The 23070-nt window shown below is 40.5% G+C and overlaps 1 protein-coding gene across 1 annotated transcript in view; it reads left to right on the top strand.

Moving 5' to 3' along the window:
- Positions 1 to 253: 253 nt before the first annotated feature.
- The window catches only part of NCALD (neurocalcin delta), a 272455-nt gene continuing 249638 nt past the window's right edge, over positions 254 to 23070 (top strand). The window contains exon 1 of the mRNA XM_019467962.2: positions 254 to 306. The gene's annotated coding sequence lies outside the window, so the exon portion shown is untranslated. The remainder of the gene's footprint in view (positions 307 to 23070) is intronic.

The following is a 23070-nucleotide window of genomic DNA, read 5'->3' as shown; positions in this document are numbered from 1 at the left end:
CATGCTCAAATTTTAGAATTGTCATTCTGGCTGCTGGGCAGAAATGGAGTGCTGTAGGTCAAGGGCAGATGAAAAGAGTATGATAGTAGTCATCCTCACTTGACTGGGGGAAGGAAGCCAGGATGGGCAGAAGTCCAAATGGTGCAGGGGAATCCCGGAGCACGTGGTATTTCCCGTCGTCGGTTGCATTCCTCAGATATTACATCCTTGGTTCCTGATAACCTAAGACAATAACTTTATTTGTTTTTGACAGAGTGACTTCTTCTGACTTGAGCCTACGGTGTGCTTTGAGAAATCTGCCACCAGGTAAATATAGAATAAGATTTTTCAGATTTATAAGCCATACTTTTCTTCCAAGACTCCCTAAGACCTAAATCCAACATCTTATTTGAGCCTTGCCATAGCCTTCTGAGTCAGGTGCTGCTTTATTTTCATCTTGCACATGAGGAAATTAAGGCACAGGGAGGTTAGGCAACTTTATCAACATGCACAAAGCTGTTTATCACAGCACAAATTATAATAGCCAAATAAAGAGGAAAGAATCTAAACGTGCAACAGTAGTTAAGTTGTGTCAAATCAATTATGGGACATGATTTGATGGTGTTACTTTAATAATATTCTTTATCAGGTTAAGAAGTTTCTCTCCTATTCCTAGTTTGTTCAAAGTGAATTATTTCACCTGCATGTTGAATTTTATTAAATGCTTTTCTAACCTACTGAGGTGATCAAATGATTGTTATCCCTTGATAAAAATCTTGTTCATGGTAATTGACTTTAATTAATTTTAGGATGTTAAGCTAGCTTGCGTTGCTAAGATAAAACCAAACTTGATCATGGTGCATTATCCTTTCTATACTCAGTGAGATATAGTTTGCTAAATTTTAGTCCCAAGATTGGCCAAAATTTTCCTGTCTGGTATTTTCCTCTTCAGGAATGGTTTTCAAAATATTAGAATTACTGGTTCCTTGAAGGTGTGATGAAACTTAATGATGAACCAGTTTGGGCATGTTGTTTTCTTTGAGGGAGGAATTTTTACCCTGTGTTTTAACTTCTGATTTATCTAGGTTTTCTATTTCTTCCTGAGTCAGTTTTGGTAAGTTTTGTTTGTGGCTCTATAGACACATTTCTGTTGGCTTTGTATGCAGGAGGGGAATTTCTGGGTCTTGGGGTAGGTGTATGTTCTGCTTCAGCAAATACTATCAAAGAGTTTTCCAAAATGGTTGCATTAATTTAAAAATTTAACTGCCAATCAGGAGTGTGTGATAGTTCTGATTTTCCATATTTTTGCCAATACAAGGAATTTTTTGTTTTTGTTGGATTGTTTTTTTAATTTAAGCTCTGCTGGTAGGCGTATAATATCAAGTTGTAGTTTTAACTTGCATTTCCCTGTCGACTAATGAAGTTGGGTACATCTTCATATATTAATTGACGATTTGTATATCTTGTTTATGAAAATCCTTTTCAAATCTTAAAAAACTTGAGGTGCTTATTCAAGTCTTTTGGAAATAAAATTGGGTTGTCTTAGTGAATTGTCTTTCTTATTGAATTGTAGACATTTTTAATAATAAGTATTCTGGATTTGAGCCTTTGCCAGGTTATATATATTGTAAATATCTCCTCTTTTTCCTGTGGTTTATCTTCCAGTTTTTAATGAGCAGAAATTCCTTTAAAATGATATAAATTATTCATTTTTTTTCTTTTGTGGTTGGCACTCCTGTTCTATTTAAGAAATTTTGGCGTTATTCCAAGATCAGAAAGATGTTTTCTGTTTTCTTCTGAAAGCTGTATGATTTTATTTTTACATTTTGATCTATAATACATCTGAAATTGATTGTATTGTGTATGATGTGAAGTAAAGGGTCAAGATTAATTTTTTCTATGTGGATACACACTTGACCAAGCACATTCCTTTTGCTGTAATACTATTTTTTTTAAGTTGAGCAGCTTTTTTTTTTTAAATGAATATTTATTTATGATATAGTTGTCAAGTAAGCTGTCTGTAGTACTATCTATCTATTTATTTATTTTGGTTAGGCTTACTGAGGTGTAAGTAATACTCAGTAAAATTCACTCTCTTGAAATTTATGGTTTAATAAATTTCAACAACTGTATACAATCATGTAACCATGACCACGGTCACAATGCAGAGTATATCCAACATCTGAAAGAGTGTTCCTTTGGACTCTCCTTACCTGCAGCCCTTGACAACTGCTGATCTGATTTCTGTTCCAGGGTTTTTCTTTTCTCATAGTATGTAAATCAAGTTGTCCAATATGTAAACTTTCATTTCAGGCTTCTTTCATTTAGCATAAAGTCTTTGAGATTCCTGCCTGCTTTTCCCATATCAGTAGTTTGTTCTTTTTTATTACTGAGTAGAATTCCATCGTGTGGATGTACCACAATGTGTTTATCCATTCACCAGTTGATGAACACTTGGGTTATCGATAGTTTTGGGCTATATTAGCAAAGCTGTTGTAGTCACTGATTAATGGGTCTTTGTACAGATTTATATTTTCATTTTCCTTGGGTAAATTACTACAAGTAGGATTATTGGATCACGTGGTAAGCATAGCAACTGTATGCTTAACGTTATTTAAGAAAAATCCCTCTAGCTGTTTCAGAAGTGACTGTGCCATTTTGCATTCCAGTCAACAATATAGGAAAGTTTTAGTTATTCCACAGCCTATCAGCACTTAGTATCAGTCTTTGTAATTTTAGCAATTTGAGTTCGTATATAGTGGTACCTTCTTGTAGCTTTAATTCTCACTTCCCTAGTGATTCCTAATGTTGAACACCTTTTCAAGTGTTTCTTTGGCGTCTGTGTATCTTTGGTGAAATGTCTGTTCAAATCATTCCCCCATTTTTCAACTCACGTTACCTATCTTTCTGTTATTGATCTATAATCGAATATATTGGGGATACAAGCTTTTTATCAAACGTGCTTTAGAAGATCAGAAGTTTTTAATTTTCATGAAATTCAACTTAATCAAATTTTTTTCTCTTATGGGTGTCAGGATTCTAAAACCAAGAATACAAATATGTTCTTGTTTTTTTTTTTTTTCTAGAAATTACATAGTTTTAAGCTTTACATTTAGTTATATGACACATTTTGAGGTAATTTTTGTATCTGGTGTGAGGTAAAAGTCAAGGTTTACTTTTTTATATGGACATCTAAATTTCCAGCACTATGTGTTAAAAAAGCTATCCTTTTTCTTTTTTAATTACCTTGGCACTTTTTTCTCTCTCCTCCTCCTCTGGTACTCTAATTACATGCATATCAGACTATTTGATATTGTTCTACAGTTCCTGGATACTTAAAAAAAAAAATTCTCCTTTCTCTTTGGATAATTTCTTTTGACCAGTCTTTAAGTTTACGGATTCTTTTCTTTAAATGTATCCTATCTCCTCATCAGCCTATCAAAGGAAACCTTTACTTCTGATATACATTTTTATTTCTAGAATTTGTTTCCTACAGTTTCCATGATTTTTTCCATCTTTTCCTGCATTTTATTCTTCTTTTAATGAGCACCTTTTACATATTAATCATAGCTATTTTAAAATCTCAGTCTGAGTGTTCCAATATGTGAGTCATAGCTGTCTAGTTCTGTAAGTTGCTTTATCCTGACAGTGGGTTGTTTTTCCTTAGTTTTTAAAATACGTCATAATTTTGGTTTCATGTTGGACACTTTTTCTTTTGTAAGGTCATCGATGTGAGGGTTCGAGTAAGCTTGTTAGCAGATGACAGGAACCGTTGTTGATAAGGAGTTTGGGGGGGGTTTGGGCTCCTGGTGGCTGTAGTTACCTTCAGCCCGCCAGACTCCAGCGTTGTCCAGTGGTGGACCGTAGTCACCTTATGCTTAGTTGGCCTGGTGTTCCAGAGGGTTTTCCCACTGTCTAAACCCCGTCCTTAGCCTTTGACAGACGTGCCGCACCTGTTCCGCTGAGGGGATCTCTCTCCACGTTGGTGCTCATTTTGCTCGGTGCTCGGTGTAATGTGGTCGCTTTGGTGGTGAGGTCGTCAGCTTTCCTGGTCCAGCCTCAGTCTTGGGCGGGCCTTGTGGGTCCACACCTTGGGACCTGGGCTTTGTCCTGGTTCCTTGCTCCTCTTCACAGCAGCCGATCTCTGCCTTGTGTCTGTGGGTGTCTTGGTGGGAGAGAGCATCCTGCCCCTCGCTGAGTGGCAGCAGATTTCTTCTTTGTGTCAGCACTGGATTCTGGGCCTGAGTCTGTTGTCCTTCCATCAGGGGTAGATAGCTTTTGCTTCTGCCCTTCTCAAGAATCCATGGATCTTTTTGCTTGGATCTTGGGAGTGGGAAGGTTTTCTGCTCCCCTCCCAGTGGTTGAAAGCTCTTGCTTAATGTGGAACAAAGTTGTGGGAAGAGGATGGGTTTCTTGCCTGTGCCCAAATAAAGAATCACTCTTCAGTCTCAGACCCTTCCCTTCATCCTTCTCATGAGTACCCACTGGAAGCCGATGGGAAAAGAAACTTGAGAGAGGCTCCCAGGGATTCCATGCTAGCACATACTTGCCCTTTAGGATTCATTAACATTTCAGCTGTTTTTTTCTTCCCTGCTTTTATGATGGCTCTTTCCTCCTAGAGCACTCTGTCAGAGGTGACAGTTTGTGTGTCCCATCTCTCCTTGGAGGTCCATGTCATTCTCTAAATTAGTCCACCTGGTTGCCTTGTAATCTTAGCTGTCCGACCGGCTCGATACAAGTTGTGATTTTGTGGAATTATGCAGCTTTTTCTCATTGTTAGGAAGTGATATTTTCTGTGGCGGTCTTGTCTTCAGTGGATGCAGAACTGTGTTGCAGCTTTTTAAAGCCACTGTCAATAAAGGAAAATTTGGGTTGTAAATAAAAATGCCAGCTAGAAATGGACGAAGGCTGAAATAAAGGAAGGCAGTAAAACCACAATTGAAAACTTAATGGGAGCACTGAGAGGATTTAAATTTTCTTCTTCTCTTGGGTTGGCTCTACTTGGCCTTCTTTTGTCTTTCTCAGGAAATAACTGCGTATAGGGATGGGAATCACACAATAGAATAGCTTGATTCTGTGGGCCGAGGTGAGGGAAGGAGCAAGATTGCCTTTCCCTTCTCTAGTTGCCTTCATGAGAAAAGAGGAGAAAGGGAAGCAAGTTAAAAGAAGACAAGAAAGGGACAGCAAGCAGGCATTCTGGAGGTTTGCAGCTTCTCAGAAAAGGGGTAGAGTGCAGTATCTTGAAGAACGCCAGATGTCCATGGTGCCAAGCAGTGCAGTATCATAATTCCAGACGATTCCAGACAAATCTTGATTCCCCAGTCATCTCAGGAACAGTCACATTGACTTGCAGCTTGGATATGTTTAACCCTCTACATCCTTGCTAATCCACTAGTGGCCCGGGGACCAGCAGCATCAGCATCACCTGAGCACTTGTTAGCAGAATGCAGGTCCCATTCAGACCTGATGAATCAGAACCTGCATTTTAACAAGGTAGCAAGATCCGGAGGGATTCTTACGCACTTGGATCTTTGAGAAGTGGTGTTTTACATAATCACTGTTTCTTTTCCTTTTTAGCCAACTGTGCTTTTAATAATGAGATTAAAATCCTTCAAAGTCAAAATATTGTGAAGGTAATCCAGTTTAGGAATAAATTGGGACATAGTGCACAGAATTAAGGCATTTAAATGCATTGTCTAGTTAAATTATTGGATTTCATTGAACAATAATGATTGATATGCATACTTAATGCCTTTATTTTCAAACTCTTTTTTGAGCTTTGGTCCCTAGCGCTCAAAACCCTTGACTCTCTGTCTGGTAGCAGGGATTTTCTGTTGCTTCCTCTTATAAAGAAAGGTATTTCTTAGACCTATGAAGCCTGCCTCATAGGGGCAGTTTGGCCTTCCTCTCCACCTTGGTTTCAGTTCCTACATGAAGCTACTATTGAGGCTTCAAAGCCAAGGTCTAGCCAAGGACCCATCCCTCTGTGGAGACCCATGCCAAGAGCCCTCAGCTTTTGAATCTTCCCAACTTTGAGTACCTTGTGATGCAGTGATGAGAATGTGCTGCCAGAATTCTAGTTTTCTTCATTTTTCCCCATCTTTCGATAAAAGTTAATTTTACATTCATCCCAATTCTCAAGTTGTCCTCTTTCCTTTGATACCATAAAAAAGCCAGCCACAATCACTGGATTATCATAGTGCCTGCCTTCCTTTCGTCTTTCCTTTTGCTTTTGTACCCAGGTATTTGCAGGCCTACCTTTCCTTCCCCTTAGTGAGAGACATGAAGTCAAAGAGTCCTGGCAATATTATTAAATTATTTTTACATATCTTTTTCAACTTGGGACCATCATGTATGTGTTTGTTCTCAGCAAGTAGATAGAGAAGCCCTCCAGAAAAGCCCAAGGTCATGCCTCCCAGCTGAGCCAACCCAGACAAAGAGTTATCTCAGTTGCCTGAGGCCAGTGAATTTTGCTTTAATGTCAGTGGTCACCCTTAGCTGCAAGGGAGTCTGGGAAATGTATCTTTGAGTTGGACATGTTGCTGCTGCAAAAGAAATCAAGGCTGGGTTTGCTATGGGTGAAGAACTAAATGCAAACTTCAGACAGGGAGCAAGACATCAGTTTTATTCCCAGTGATGCTGGATTGAGAATGAGCTTAAATTATGGCCAGGGTCAGCTATAATCAGGTCTCCTATTATTCTGTTGGTAAAATACACTTTCATGGGAAAGTGTGAGGCCAGAAGTAGAAGGGAGGGTGCCCAGACCTCCAAGTCCCTTTCCTTACTTGGCCCCAGCAACTTGAGCAACTTGAGAAGGGATGCAGCAAAGGGTAGAAATTACTTTCCAGTAGTTTTAAGAAGACAAACAGTTTTATGTGCCCAGGCAGAGGTGCGGGGGAGGAGACAGTGGTGCTCCTCCTAATAATTGTATATACATATATGTCTATCACATACACACACACACACACACAATCTTTTAAAAAAATTTTTCTTAATGTTTATTTATTTTTGAGAGAGAGAGAGAGCACGCGTCTGTGCAGGGGAGGGGCAGGGAGAGAGGGAGACACAGAATCTGAAGCAGGCTCCAGGCTCTGAACAGAGCCTGACACGGGTCTGGAACTCATGAACTGTGAGATCATGACCTGAACTCAAGTTGGATGGTTAACTGACTGAGCCACCCAGGCGCCCCTCCCACCACCCCCCCCCCACCCCCCCGGCAATCTTATGTATTATTACATAGTGTGACACAGTTGTGTTATATTTGCTTCTTTATATACTTTTCTCAACTCCTCCTGTTAATGACCTTGTAGTATAGACAGAAATCGGCTGTGGGAGTTGAGAAGGGAGAGAGCTCACGTGCCCTGGAGTTGTGAATTCCTCACAAGGGAGATGCAGACAGGCTGCTTATACATTGTCAAGAGTTGGTAGCATCGTTCCAGGTAGAGAAGGGTCATTCGTAGCGAATGCAGCATGGCCTGTAGCCAGCAGACTTCCAGCTACTTTGGAAGGTCACTGTAGGATTCTTCATAGGGTCTCCCTCCATTGCCACACAGCAACCCACCAACCAACAAGCTGCTGCCACTCCTCTCACGCATCGGTGTGCAGCAGGTTCTGGACCCTCTCCGCAGCCTTGTCATTCTGGACTCTTGCTGTCATGCTGATTTGGAAAGCCACAGCTACAAGCCCTGCTCCCTGCACAAGGCTCAGCTCAAGCTTGTGAGCTGACAGCTAATTGTCGCTGCTGATTGCTTTGCTGACAGTGCTTTGTGGCTATTTTGGTTTTTCTCGAGCATTCCTTAATTAGAGGAAATGACATCTTGGGCTGTCCAATCAGCCTCTTGTTAGATATTATTACATTTGTAGGAGAATCAGGCAACATTTGGGTTTGTTCCTGCCAAGCTGGAATGAGGGTCGTGGCCTGTGTTGTAGTTGGCTTGGCAAAGCAGTGACCCCCACCCGGCTCTGAGACAGGTTCGCCACTGGTGTGAGGGAAGAACATTTTACATTTGCAGTGTGGACTCAGAGTACTCAAGACTCCGTGGGACCCCCTGTTCAGGCTCAGCAATGTCACGCTGAAACTTTATGCCTCATAGTGGCTGTTGGCCTGATAGGATGCTGACTCTCTCCTCTCTGCGATGAGTTATTTCAGGATTCCTTTGATATTTACCTTTCTGGCTAACATGGGAAGATGCTTTCATTTTCCCCTGGAGGTATACAGATAAGACCCAAGGATGGCTGCTATTTGGTGAAGTTTTAGAGGTGCTTTGCCATGTAGTATAGTAAGTGAGATCTTACTACATTGCTTTAATTAACAGGAAGAAAAAGCTTACGTTAGAAACTATTCTGAATTATAAAATATGTTTGAAGAGCTTTACAACTCTTCACAGAATAACTGAGATCCACAGAATAACTTTTACCAGCTGTTTTTTAACTATCAGTGCCTTCTAAAGCTGCTTTACTGAATGTTTTATTTTGGAATAGCTGTGTTTATTTTCACATAAACTATGTGTGAAAGTTTAAAAAAATCAGTTTATCTGTCTAATGAGTATGGACCTTTTCTTGTCCTCAGTCTTTCTGGTTTTGGTATTAACTCCTTTGCAACAAGGATAATTAAACCTGCTAGGATGCCCTTAGGCTTAACGAAACGGCACAAGACACAGTTCCTGTCCTCGAAGAATTTATGTTCTAATTGGGGGATTAACATTTTCCGGTGGCCCTTTCTGCATGGCTTCTTCAAGGCATCTCTGTGATTATGTGTTTTTTCTCCAGCAGTGTTAAGTGTTGGAGCAGAGAACGCAGAATACAGGTTGGATCCAGGGTTAAAAAGAGAAGACACGTATACTGAGGGCTCTATGAAGAGACCACGAGCATTTCAGATTGTGGGCAGAAGGAAAGGAGACCAAAGGGTGTGGGGGAGTGGGGATCGGTGGGGAGGATCCTGGAGACAGAGGAAGTGATTAATGGATAGGGTGGGTGGGCGGATGCCAAGACGAAGGACTCCATGAGGTCAACGAAGAAATGGAGAGTGTTACGGGGCAAGAGAGATAGAACAAAATGCTACCTATTTCCTGCAAGTCTGTCTTATCTCTTCAATCAAAGGGTAAAAAGGGGCCAGGCCTGGCATTTCTTTTGTGTCTCTTTTAGCTCTCGGTTCACTGTGATGCTCTAGGATGTACTTCCTAAATATTTCCTGAAAAAATTCAGCTCACTCACGGGCTTTGTGAAGCTCATTTGGGTCAGTGACCAAATTTCTTTCACACATAAGGAAAATGATTGAGGTGCTCATTTGTTCCTGTCTATGGTGAGCCCCAAAGTGATTCCTGGTATAATCTGACACTGGTGTGAACATGCACACATATGCTACAGTGAAAGAAAGTCTCTGTCATCTGACATTGGCTCATTACTGTTGGGTGAAGGGAAAATGTTATCTCTAGGGAGACAGCCTAGGTACTGTGGGACTTCACAGAGTCCCACATGCCAGATGTGATTTTGCCTTACTGGGAAAGCCAAAAAATGCCGTTTCTTTTTATAGGCCAATAGTTTTCCTTTTCCTTTTCATAATTTTTCAGGCTAATTGCATTTGAAGCCCCAGAGAACAACGTAACTTCTTTCTGACCCTCTTACTCTTCCCCTGCTCAACATTCAGCTTTTTCTTGGGTCTATACTTAGCTGAAGTGCTCTTCATGAAAGACTTTCACAACTGAAGTTACAATAAAAACTGGAGAATAAAATTTTAATTTGGAATAAAAGCTAAAACTTTACGATATAATTCCTATACATTCTTGTATATTTCAAAAAGTTTTTTTGAGTTTATTTATTTATTTTGAGAGAGAGAGAGCACAGCAGGGGAGGGTCAGAGAGAAGGAGAGACAGAATCCCAAGCAGTCTCTGTTCCAAGCAAGCCCCATGCGGGGCTTGAACTCACAAACCTTGAGATCATGACCTGAGCTGAGATCAAGAGTTGGAGGCTTAACCGACTGAGCCACCCGGGTGCCCCAACATTCTTGAATATTTTATAGTTAACTTGCTGCTCACTGGGCACCACACCCACTGTGAGTTCTTTTCAATGGTGTCTTATATTCACTTGGTTACCTGAGTGCTGGTTCAGTGCTAGGGCTCAGTAGAGGCTCACAGCTGTATGTGCACCTGGAGTGAATGGGTCGTATGTCCAGTTCAAACATACCAGCAGCGTCGCTAATGGATATTTTCTTAGGTAGCATTTTAAGGTTTCTTAACCTGCACCCCAGACACCACAGACTTGATCAGAATCCTGCGGTTACCATGGTATCCGGAGAGCCCTTAGAAGCTCATCGACTTTTCCAGGCAGAGAAAAAGATGGTAAACTGCTCCAATAGAACATTTTCTACCTTAGAAGCTGAGAATAGACACTATATTTATCTGCAACAGCAAATCTGATTTTTGAAACTTCTCTCAAGCATAATCTTTTATAAGATATCTGCTGAAAACTGCTTGCAGGTTTATGTGCTAGCACTGACTTTAACAGATTTTCTTTTATCGCTGATCTGGAAACTTCTTTTTGAATAAAATAGAAATGTGAATGGCTCTTGCTAAGAAATCCCTTTCAATTTTAGAGAAGAGTCTAGGTAACTGAGCCCTCCTATTCAGGGAGAGTGAAATAAAAATGGGTCTACCGTGAATAAAATGGCAGGCCTGCTTTCCTCATAGGAGACTTCTCCCCTCTGATACGGTTCTTTGATGTTAATCTAATTCTCACTAATTGCTGACTCCACAGCAACAGAGTTTAGATCTTTGAAAGGATTGCTTTTTATAAAATCTTATTTTCTGAAATTTTTGCTTAATGGAAAAAGCCACTGAACCACTGTCTTTTTGCCTTAGAGTTAGTGGACAGGGACTGTTTAAATCATTAATTTCTAATTGCTTGACATTTTTATAACACTTTGCAATGTTCAGAGAATGTTTATATCCTTTGTTATTTGAGGTGGGTAACAACCCCTACAAAGCAGAGAGAAATTTTTTTTCTTCCCATTTTTTGTTTCTTTTGTTTTGTTTTGTTTTGAGTGGAGGGATTGAGAGAAAGATTATACCTCCTTTAAAATCAGTTCTTATGAGCCTATTTTGGCACTTACCTGTTCAATCATATGTCTCCCTGATTTGACTTTAAGCTCCCTGAAGGTAGGAATTATTTTATTATTGTTAGATTTCCAGTGCCTAGAATAGTCCTGGCACATAGTAATTGCCCAGCTAACATTTTTGTTAATAAACAAGTAATAACAATGCCATCATTTTCACCTCTACCTTCCTTCCTTACACAATTCCAGTGGCACAGAAAATGTTGAATATAAGAATTACAGGCAATCTAAAATAAATAGTGATGTGGATGTAGTGGGGAAGTGCAGGTTGTCAATCCAGCAAAGTAATGGGTGAAGAATACTGAACTGAGCTATAGAAAAACACAGAAGATGCTGAAAATATGGGTCCTGCCTTCAGGAACTTAAAGCAAGTTTGGAGAAACCCATCCTGGACAAGATGGAGAAAACCACTCGCAGTCTGGTTGGTTGGCCCCGCCCCCTTGGAAACTCGGTTGGGGGAAATAAAAAGGACACATGTTGCAAAAAACCTTGATCTCAGAGGGAGGAGGAAGTGGAAGAACTCCACTGTCACGTTCTTTGTTTGGTTCTATAATTACCTGTACCTTTTCAAGGGTTTTTATGCAAGAAACTAAATACAGAGACTGGTCGAGGGATGAATCATTCTAATTAACTGGGAATAGAAGGCGAACTTTGACAAAGCTTCAATTGGCTCTTTTCTTTAAATAGTCTAGTAATTATGCTGTAATTTGGCATCAGTAAACAAGTCTTTCCATCCTTATCTCAACCGGAACTAACAGTTTCCAAGTCCCGAAGGGGTGAGGCTCTTTTAAGATTTGGTCTTCAAACCACCTGCTTCAGTCCCTCTGCTGAAATTCTGATTCAGGGGTCTGATACAGGGTCTGGGAGTCTGCTTTTTTTTTTTTTTTTTTTTTTTCTTTTTAATAAACATGTTATTTTGCAATAATTTTACATTCATAGAAAAGTTACAAAGATAGTACAGAAATTTTCTATATTTCCTTCATCTGTCTTCCCTTAGTGTTAACCTTCTTACATAGAACCAGAAGATAGTTGTCGAAATTAACAAATTACTATCAGTGCGATAATGCTAAGCTACAGACTTTATTCCAATTTCACCAGGTTTTGCACTAATGTCCTTTTTCCTGTTCAGTCTAGGAGGACCTCCCCTTGCCTGAGGGAACCTGGTGGTTTTCATTTCAAGTCATATTCCTATCAGTTAGGAATCCAGCAGGAAACAAAAGGCACACTCGGAAGGAGTCTGAGGAGAATTGAGCAGAAGTACTATCTACAGACACAGAGTGAAAGGAATATATAAGGGATTGTAAGGCAACCAGGAACTCTTAGTAATGAAAAGTTTTTACTTTCTTTGGGACACGGGCAAGAGAAGCAGGGGCCACCCAGGTGGAGCAGTGATCAGGGATGTGTAGTTGGAGAGCCAGTCACTTCTGGAACCGTGAACTCCAACGTGCAGAGGACGTGGAGGAAGCCTGACCTGGGTCTTAATCACCTCTACCCTGGTCTTCTGCTGGTGCCTCCCATTGGCAGAACTCTACAAGGAGTCGGAGGGCAGGGGACGGGTGACTTAGTTCCTGGGCACAGAGGAGGGAGGATGGGTGGAGAATGGTCTGGAGAATAGATTTAGAGAGAGCTTGAGGTGGGAAGAACCAGCACTCTGTAAAGTAAAATGCAGGAGAATCTGATTAGTTCATTGTGCCTGAGTTAACACATGTGCTCTGCTTATTAATTCATAGCTACTATGTCATTAGGGACCAATAGCTTAATAAAAAAAAAAAAAGGATCCAATAAAAACATTACATTTAGCCTTGGAAACTGTACAGTTTAGCAGCATGTTGCAAATTCAGCAAATAACCTTTTGGTGGGTTAATGATCTAAAGAGAACAGTAGCCTCCAGCTAAGTAAATAAATATCCAGACTGAAGAAAAAGAAGTACCATCTGAAATATAGTCTTAGAAGTGATAATGAATTTTAAGTGTCAAATACCATCTTGTACAATTTGGATAAAACAGTGCTTTAAGAAAATTTTTTTTTCTATTTTGTTACTTGGCCCTAGTTTTTGAAAGGCATTATCATCACCTTTCTACAGTATAGTGAATTCACTCTTCAACTGAATTCTGGGCACCCAAGAAAAAGATTCAGACAATGTTGTTGTTGTTGTTGTTTCCTAACTGCAAAAGATAGGAGTGGATACAAATCTCATCTTTTTCAAGCATCCATATGACTTATGGAGAATCTCTAGTCTTTAGAACTGGCTTTCCTAGAATTTATCCAATGGGAGAATATTGATAGTGGGGATAAAAGAATTATATTTTCCCCCCTCATTTCAAAAAAAGGAGTAGAAGTTAGAAAGGAAGAATATTAGCTGTGTTTTGCCATTTTTGACATTACGTTTGACATTAAATGTCTTGTTTGCCCAAACAGAAAGGGTGATGGAGGTTTGTTTTGCTCATGCATGTTTTTCATAGATATTGGTCTCCTTTTATGTTTGCTTACCATCCTCAGCCAGGACACAAGTGCTTCTATATTTATTTTGCACAGTGGTTGCATGGGGATCTTGGCAGGAAACAGAATTTAACTCAGAGGGTTTGAATGAAGAGAGTTTAATGACGGGGCTGTTGCAGACCTGTGGGCAATGTGACAGGATCAAACAAGGGGTGGTTCAGCACCCAAGAACTAACAGCAAAGGGGAAGCCATTGCCCAGGCTGAAAGGACGGGAGGAACAGATAGTAGAGTCCAGGGAAGGTTGTAATCATGGAGGGAGGGCTCCTTGATGGAAAGCGTAGCTGTGAAGGGACAGAACTCTTGTGCGACACTGCAGTAAAACAGGGAGAGAGTAGAGAAAACGGCACACTGCTCTCCTCCCACCTTCCCATTTTTGGCTGGTGCTCCCCCATTAGTCAAACCCAACAGGAAGCCAGAGGGCCAGGCAGTATGGATGATCATCCTCGGGTTGGGAGAGGTAGAGTACGGTTGGGGATGTTGTAGAGAAGGGGTTGGGAATTACCAGCAAAACGGTCTGTTGCTGTTGAGCCCCCAAAATGATTACTTGTGACATTGGGTTTGGAGAATATGCAAAGCGGATGCATTAAATTAATGAGCAAATTAATTTTCTATAGAGCCGGTCTTAGTACTTTAAAAACTTACTATTCCCCTAGGCTGTTCTGAAGTTTTAGTGCATAAAGACCCTGTTTTCTCAAGTTTTCTTAGCCTCACTGTGTAGTGAGGAATATGTTGACGTCATGAGAAACATGATGATCTTTCTTCTGAGTATCATCAGAAGGCCAGTAGTAGCCTAACCCTATGGCACAGTGCTGGTGTCATTCATCTGACTTCATTTCATCATGTAGATGTTTCATCATCTCACATCATCACAAGAAGGGGGGAGTACAGTACAGTAAGATATTTTGAGAGAGACCGCATTCACATAACTTTTATTGCAGTGTATTATTATAATTGTTCTATTTTATTATCAGTTATAATTGTTAATCTGTTACTGTGCCTGCTTTATAAATTAAATTCATCATAGGTATGTCTGTATAGGAAGAAACATGGTATATATATGGTTTAATATGATCTGTGGTTTCAGGCATCCACTTAGGGTCTTGGAACATAGTCCCAATAGATAAGGGGGGACTACTATGGGTTCTTACTGTTTTAATGGGCTTTTTCTTTTGGAGCTAAGTGTAATTACTAAATAATCATTTGCAGTTGTTCATTGATTATTCGTGCATGGATTATTTAATGGAAATAGACCTAGATACCCAAATGGTAGAAAGGCTCATTTTTGGGAAAAAATGTTCACTGTAGCCCATACCCCCAGTTGGAGATTATTGGAAAATAAAAACAAAGTAACAAAACCATCATAAAGGCTTCTGGCAACTTGAACCAAACCTGGCCCCGGGATGATTTAAGAATTTTTTTTTGGAGGCTCAGAGAAATAGAGCTGAAAATAGACTGGGTGCAGCAATTTCAGTAAAGGGACCTGAAAATGTGTTTTCTTTAGCTGAGGGTTTTAAGTGAGTGACAAATCAGCAGTGCCCAGAAAATTGTATTATTGGGAAAAGAAATTCATATTTGATTTTCCTTTTCCTTGTGGACTATCTCTCTTTAATACTTTATATCAAATCTTTAAAGTGTGATGCAGTGACAGCTTATCAGTCTCCTATTTTCTGTGGTATTTTTGTTCTATTTAACCCCCCTTTTTCTTTCCGCATTTGTGATGGATTATTGGGCAGGGCTACCTGCATCTAAAAGGTTCCAGGAAAAAATAAAATCGTGCTCTTGGAAAATATTATTTACTTATATATGTTAATTAGTTTACAGTATCATTCTCAACTGTGTTTCCTTTTTCCTTAGCTTGGAAGAATGTCTGGCCTGGCTTTGTCTTTGGCCACAGTGGCTGATGCCTTTATATCATGAAAATGTTAAGTAAAAAGGTTAAAAAAAAAAAAAAAAAAGGTCTTAAGTTATTCATTCTAGTGGTGGATTGGCTTAAAGCTCAAGGGTCTTTCTTTTTTTTTTTAAGTTTATCTATTTATTTAGAGAGAGAAACAGAGAAGAGACAGAGATACACACACAGAGAGAGAGAGAGAGAGAGAGAGAGAGAGAGACACACACACACACACCAGGAGAGGGACAGAGAGGGAGAGAGAGAATCCCAAGCAGACTCCATGCGATCTCACGGACCATGAGATCATGACTGAGCAAAATCAAGAGTTGGACACTTAACCAACTGAGCCACCCAGGCACCTCTAAATAAAGTTCAAGGGTCTTTTGTAGCTTAAATGAGTTTGATTGCAATTTTGAGCAAAGCTAGAGAAAAAAAATCTGTCAATCATGCCTTATGAAGGGAATGTCATCACTTTGAGTAGCTAGAATCAATAAGCTGCTGATAGTTACTCTAAGTGGATACAAAGACCCAGTTTGCCCTTATTGATCTGACCTGTGCAAGGTGTTAGAGCAGGTAGGTGGTGGTTAGTGCAAGGCCACGCTACTTGCTTTAACCTAAGAACCTGAACCCAGGGTAACGGGCATTAGTGCTGATGTAAATATCACTTCTAGCCTTGCAGCTATTTCAGTCTGTGTCAGGATCTTTTCCCATGATCCTGTGGTGGTAAACACTGATGCATCTTTAACTCTGGTGCCTTCCATGCTCCCTCAAAATCAGTTAGTCACCATGGTGCTAGCTTTGCAAGAGAGATTCATTTCCTTTCCACTGTTATCTCAATAGGCAAGGACCTTCCTAATGGCCTGGTTATTGAGATAACCTCTTGCAAGGCCGCCAGCTCCTAGTATTAACGTGCTCCTAGAAAGGAAGCTTCCTAGACCATCATATTTATCAAGATCTGCCTCTGCTCAGAAACTCTCGGCCAGTTATCACCTACAGAGTAAAATCCTTGTCAGTAACCAATGCATAAATTTCTGTGAGCAGCTGCTGTGGGCAAGCTCTCTGTCTGGTGCTGTGGGAGCACAGACCTTGTCCACTTGCCTGTTCACCTTGTGTCTTCAGTTAGTTTATCATTTCCTATCAAGCAGGAATTATGTTTGATGTGTATTAAGTGCATAGCAGCGAGACTGGCTTCTCATCAGCGTTCCTGATTACATATTTTTAGTTGAGGATGGTTCTTTAAGATATGCAGCTTAGAAAATTATGTGCATAGGCCCCTCAAGACTGTTTGATGTGGCGCCTAATATTTTTGAAACTGTTTAGAATTATCTTCTGAACTCTTAAGCTATGAAAGCAGGAGTCTTATTACTCCATTCTTTTGTTGAAGACACAATTTACTGAATGCCTGCTTAGTACCAGGTTCTGTGCCAAGCCCTTGGCATGTGAGATGTGTTAGAATCCACCAAAGACGACCAGGGACGCACCGTAGTCAGACAAACTTAGGTTTATTGGCCTGCGGCAGCAAGGGAGAACACACACCATGGAGGGTTGTGGGGCATTTCAACAGAGTGGAGATGGAAATTAGGGAGGAATATCTAAAGAGTTTGTAAAGCTGGAGTTAGTCATGGATGGTCTTGGCTAGAGATTGGTCAGAATTTATAAACTCTGAAGTTGCTGGAACAGTCAGTGGACCGTTAAAAAGTCTTTGTCTGTAGGACATAAGACTGGCATTATTCTTAGACTAGTCTGTTTGTGGCCTTGTTTAGAACACCGTGGGTCTGAAAGAGTGAGTGTTAAAGAGGCTGAACTTGGTTTGTCTTGCATGTCATGGTTTGGTACAGTTTTTCTATTTTTGTGAGTCACAGTACAATTTTGTAAGTTGTGGTTTCTGTTTCAATTCTCAAACCCTCCTCCCCCCCTCCTATTGCCAGCAGAACTGGTTTTCTCTTTTTCAGAAGAATAATGACAAAGTTCTTGTCCTCAACATGTTCTCTGTCTAGGTTGTTACAATTTTATATGTTCCATAGTAGAGATATAAATAAGGTATTATGGAGTTCAAAAGAAATAACTTCAAGAAAAAAGCTCATTTTGTTGAAATCCTAACATACATAAGCTCCACATATGTTATATACTAGGCAAGTTATGTACATTATTTTATTTAATCCTGGGCAATCGTATGAAATTTGTGCTACTTTTTCTTATCCCCATTCTAAAGTCAAGAAATTGAGGGGTGGAACAGGTTAAATAGCCCACTTAAGGCCACCAAGCCAAGAGATGACATATCTAGGATTTTATTAAACAAACATTTGCTAGATACTCTTCGAGGTGCTTTGTATAATCTCCAAAATAGCCCTTTCAAGTCGCTACTGCTCTCCATCCTATTTCACTAACGAGGAAACTGAGCATTGGAAAGTGAAGCAACTCATCTAAGATCACAGCTTGTGACCATGTCCATGCATGTCACTGTCTTGTCTGATGCTTTCCTTGAGTCCTTGTCTTTGGCTTCTCACCTCTGTGTTCTTAACGGCTATCTCATTGTGCTTCATGCACAGAGGAAAAGCTTCATAGCAGGGTTGATGTGGCGGGGGCATGGTGGTTAAGTGGGATATTTCTGGATGGACTAGGGAGAAAAGGCTGTGTCATTCCATTTAGGAGGAGTAGCCCGCACAGAGCTCTGGGGGCAGGAAAGGCTCTGCTTGTCTGGGGAATGGTGAGGTTTGTGGTATCCTGAGGGCATAGGATGGAAGAGTGGTGGAAGCAGATAGAGCTGGACACATGTCCTGGGACCACAGTGGGACTTTACAGTCACTCCTCACGTTTGATCAAAAAGATGCTCCTCTTCTCAATAGTGCACTTGGCTCTGAATGACCATTCTGGTCATAATGCATCTGCAGAGAGATTTGTTGTTACCAAAGTTACTCACGCTGGAGGCAATTCCAAAGGAGGAGTTCTCCAGAAACGTATTAAGCAAAGGAAACTTTAGGGGGAAAAAAAATCCTGCCTGAAGATACTTCAAGATGATTGCTTTGAAGAACAGAGCATTCATTTGAATGTCCTTGTAAGTCAAAGAAAAAAATATGTCACCAGTCACAGTCAACTCGCAGTCCTTAATACTAGCTTTTGTTTATGAAATGCTGGGAGCTGACATCATTTAATCTTTATATCAGTCCTAGAAGGTAGATACACTGTTCACGTCCCAACGACATAGAGGAGGAAACTGAGGCCCAGAGGACTCGGGATTTTGGCAAGTCACACAGGGGAGGTGGGTAGAGCCAAGATTTCAACTGGTTTGTCCGGTTGCAGAGCTGGAATTTTTGACAAATGGTATGGCAAGGTCCATGAGACACCTTCCTGAAGGACTTTCAAGGCAACTGCCCCTTTAAGAGACCTCATTTGGCCTGGATGATGGGCAGTGAGAGGTCAGAAGCGTAGTAAGTGTTTTAACATATTGACTGTGCCTTCTGAGATGGTCTGGACTCTCTGTGGCGCCTGCTTTGTCCACAGACATCCTATAAAAAGCACCTCCTGATTTGTTTCATTCTCCTTTGTTTTCTCTTCTCTTCGGCTCCTCCCACTTTACTCCCATTGCTTTCGATGGGTTGCTGAGCTCTTTCCCTGTCTCTCTGGCCCTTTTTCTTGGTTGGCATCCAAACCTCTGCCCTTCTTGGTCCTCCCTGAACTTCCTTGGCTTCTACAAGCCTGGGGGTGGGGTGGGGGAAGAACTCAGGCACACAAGTTAGGACCATTTATGTCAAGAGGATAACGTTTGCAAGCTTCTGCATGTTTTAAAGTTATTTTTTTTCTCCTGAAATTTTATTGGAGGGGCAACAATAAGACTATTTCAAGGTTAGGGGTTTTGTATTAGGAGGATTACTATGGAGATAGATCAGTGTTGAATCCCTTTCTTCTCTAATTCTCATCCTGTGTGAAGCTCTAAGGGTCTCAGCCTCGTGGGAACAAGTAGCATTAATGGGTTTTGCATGAGAGATTCAGGGGCACCTGATAATTATGGCAGTTGTGACAAGCCGGTGTCAGTGTGTGGTTTCTCTGACTTATCACACTGAGGCTGTTCAGGACACCATCAGCATTGGAGAAGAGGAATCTTTTCCACAAAAATAGCATATTGTCTATACAATGCCAGGCAAGAGAAGATGATTCAGTATGCTCTCTGCCACCGTAAAAAAAAAAAACAAAAAAAAAAAACAAAATATGTTTTCTTTTCTACTTCCTAAACCCAAAATAAACTGCTTCCTACTCCTGTCATTCACAGAGCCAGATGGAGAGAAGGAATATTTTCATCTAGGACAGAGAAAATCAAAATGGCAAGATTGGCAGTTGGTTTGAGGGCCTGGCCCACAGTGGGGGGTTGGAGAATGCTAGCTCATCTGCTGTTTGCTGACGGGAATTGGTTCCGCAAATTTCTTTTATGGTGTCTGTTACTGAAGTGGTGGTTGGAGGCTGTTTGGGAGAATGTTACTCGCCCTAATGCCTGGACAGTCTGAGAGACTATGACTCAGAAACAAGAAGACAGAGTCTGAATGAGGCCTATTTGCTCATCTTGCCTACATGATTGATTTGAACGTATTAGGATTGAACTAAAGGAGCATGTTATCTTCGCTTCTGTGACTTCCTTAAAGCTGTGTGCCTCCTCCTTGGTCTCCATCTACTTTCTCTCCCAAGCCACTCATCACATTTTATGAGAATTACCTGTTCCGTGCATCTTTTGCAAACTGGGACCGTGACATCATCTGCACCCAACACGGTGTCTGGGACATAGTCGGTGCTCACTTGTGGGATGAATGAGTGAATGAATGAGGGGTGTTAAGATGTTATGTTTCCATCGTGTTTTGCAAATTCCTTAAATAAACAACTAGGTGTAATTCTACAGCCTGTGTGGAAGGGATCACACAGGCTCTCAAAAAAAGCGTTGTTCCTGGTTCTCTACTTGCTGTTTCAGGCATGCTGGGACAATTATTTTAAGAAATGTGCTGTGAAAGCCTTTATCAACCCTCTGGATTCAATTGTCAGAGAATGTGAAATTTAAAAAGCTTTAAAACCAGAAGAATAAGTACAAAAGTGTTTGTTGTATCCTTTTTTTCTTTTTCGTTATTTCGTACCAGAAATATTTTTTTCTATTTCGTACCAGAACTAAAGGAGGGCTAGAGGGGCCAGGCCCGGATCTCTTTAAGCTGGGGAGGGGGAAGTGGTTGATATTAGTGTAGTCGCACGAGGGTTACTCTTATAAACTCATTTAGAGGAAAATGAAGGAGTTGTGCAAGCCTGGAGAAGCCTGGGTTGGCCAGAAAGCATCTGCAAGCTGAACTATTGCCCGTAATTCTAAGGGTATGTTATTATTCTGTGTCCTTTAAGCTGGGTATAGACAGCTCCAGGATTGCTATCACTCCTCTGGGTTTTGATCATTTAATATGATATCATAAAATTTTTTCCCAAGTTTCAATATTCTCATTTTGAACAAAGTCCTATCATTCTGTTAAATCAACATGCTCTATTTTGGTTAGTTTGTTGGTTGTTTCCATTTTTCTACTGGTATAAATCATGTTGCCACGAGCATTTTCTTGTGTACAAACATTTTTTTCCCCCTTTAGGATGAATTAGTTCTGCGTCTAACAGGATAAATATTTTTATGGCTCTGGATACCTCCTGCCAAAATATTTTTTTAAAGGGCTGCAGTAAAGACATCTAGGGAATATTTTAGCTCCTTTGAAAGCTGTGTGCTCTACTCCTGACATTTACCACTTTGTGTTAGTCTGCTCTTGTTTGAAGTCTAACACCACGTACTCCAAATTGTTTGATACATATAAAATCTAGGTTCTCATGGACTCCAGTCTCAGCACATCACATTCAAGGAACAATATCCAATAATCAAATCCACTACAGAAAATTCCTATCTTTATTGTATCTCTTAAAGAACTTAAATGGAGTTTCTTTAAATTTTTTTTTACATTTATTTATTTTCGAGAGACAGAGAGAGACAGAACACAAGTCGAGGAGGGGCAGAGAGAGAAGGAGACACAGAATCCGAAGCAGGCTCCAGGCTCTGAGCTGACAGCACAGAGCCCGATGCAGAGCTTGAACTCACAAATCATGAGATCATGACCTGAGCCGAAGTTGGATGCTTAACCGACTGAGCCACCCAGGCGCCCCTTAAATGGAGTTTCTTTATACAACTATGTCTCTTTCAATTCTGTCATATGCTGGAAGCACAGTTGCTGGAAGCCTTTCCTTCTCTCTTCACACTGCTATCTCATGTCTAAAGTCTTCTCTGTTCCCTTTCTGCATTCATACTAGTTAGTTCAAGCATTCAGCCATCTTCCCAGAAGCCCACACACCCTACACGCAATACTTTTTGCTACATAGAACCTCCCCTGAGAAATACAGTCTGAATGTTCTCTGGTAGATTTGCTCAAACCCCGACTCAGGCTTCGTGCAAGAGAAAACCCTAGAGCTGACCCCACAATCAAGAGATATATCCTCCTTAGAAGCAGGAGGAGAAAGGGGAAGACCGTGTATACTCACATATCAATAATTTTGTCCCTGTCACAGATAATAACAGCTAATATTATAAATGTTTACTACAAGCCAGGCACTGGTCCAAGTCCTTTACATATATTGCCGCTGAATCCTTATAACAAACTTATGAATTAAAAAATCTTATCAATTCTATGGCTGAGATGTAGGGCTGAACTAGAAAGTGTTTCAGGTAACTTTCTCAATGTCACACAGTAAGTGACAGAGCTGGGGTTTGTGGACTACGTGGTCTGGCTGTAGAGTATGGGCTCTTAACTACTGTACTAAACTCCTTAAATTTTAACATACATAGGATTTACATATCTATATCTGTACATAGGATCTGTGATTTTTCCTTAATCGAAATATCAAGGAAGAACTTGAAAATAAAGTGAAATGCTCATTTCTTACCAGTTACTTTTTTAAATTAAAAATCGCTTGGGCACTTTATGCTGCTGTGTCAGCCTACCTGTCTGATCTAGACCATGGAGTTGTTTTTATTACTTCTTGTTATGAGAAAGACCTATGTTGACAAGGTCAGTGGAAAGATGTAATTCATCTTAGAATCTGGAATATAAAATGTAGTAAAAAAGGATTTGCTTGTATACTGATGGGAGCAATTGTTGAGCCTCTTATAGAATAGGGTTCACAATTTAAGTTACTTTCATCAGTTTGTCAAGTCAATGCACACATACTGCCTAAGTTTTTAATGCACAGGCTTTCATTTTTTGTGTTTTTCTTTCAGATAGGCCAATTACATGATCTGGCTCATTGTTTTCGGCCCAGAGACAATGTGTGATGCAGTGCTCAGAAAAGACCCCTTCTGCTTTGGAAAAATTGCTTGCAAATTAGATACATGAACACACCTTTCTCAGTCAGAGGGAGGAAAATGGGTTTTTGGATTTTTTGCTTGAGAAGAAAAGGTCTAGCAATTAGGGTCACCCTTCATAGTAAAAGTTGGCTTTAAAACCATCATTCAAATGTTCACTTTGAAACACTGCCCAAAGTTTTGCTCTTCAAAGAGGAATGAATGTTCATTGAGAAAAGGCAATGGTCCTCCAGGTTTC

This window comes from Panthera pardus, unplaced genomic scaffold (genome assembly GCF_024362965.1).
Source record: "Panthera pardus isolate Hobbes unplaced genomic scaffold, ASM2436296v1 HiC_scaffold_7, whole genome shotgun sequence".
NCBI classification, from domain to species: Eukaryota; Metazoa; Chordata; class Mammalia; order Carnivora; family Felidae; genus Panthera; species Panthera pardus.
This window is presented reverse-complemented; position numbering and strand designations above follow the sequence as displayed.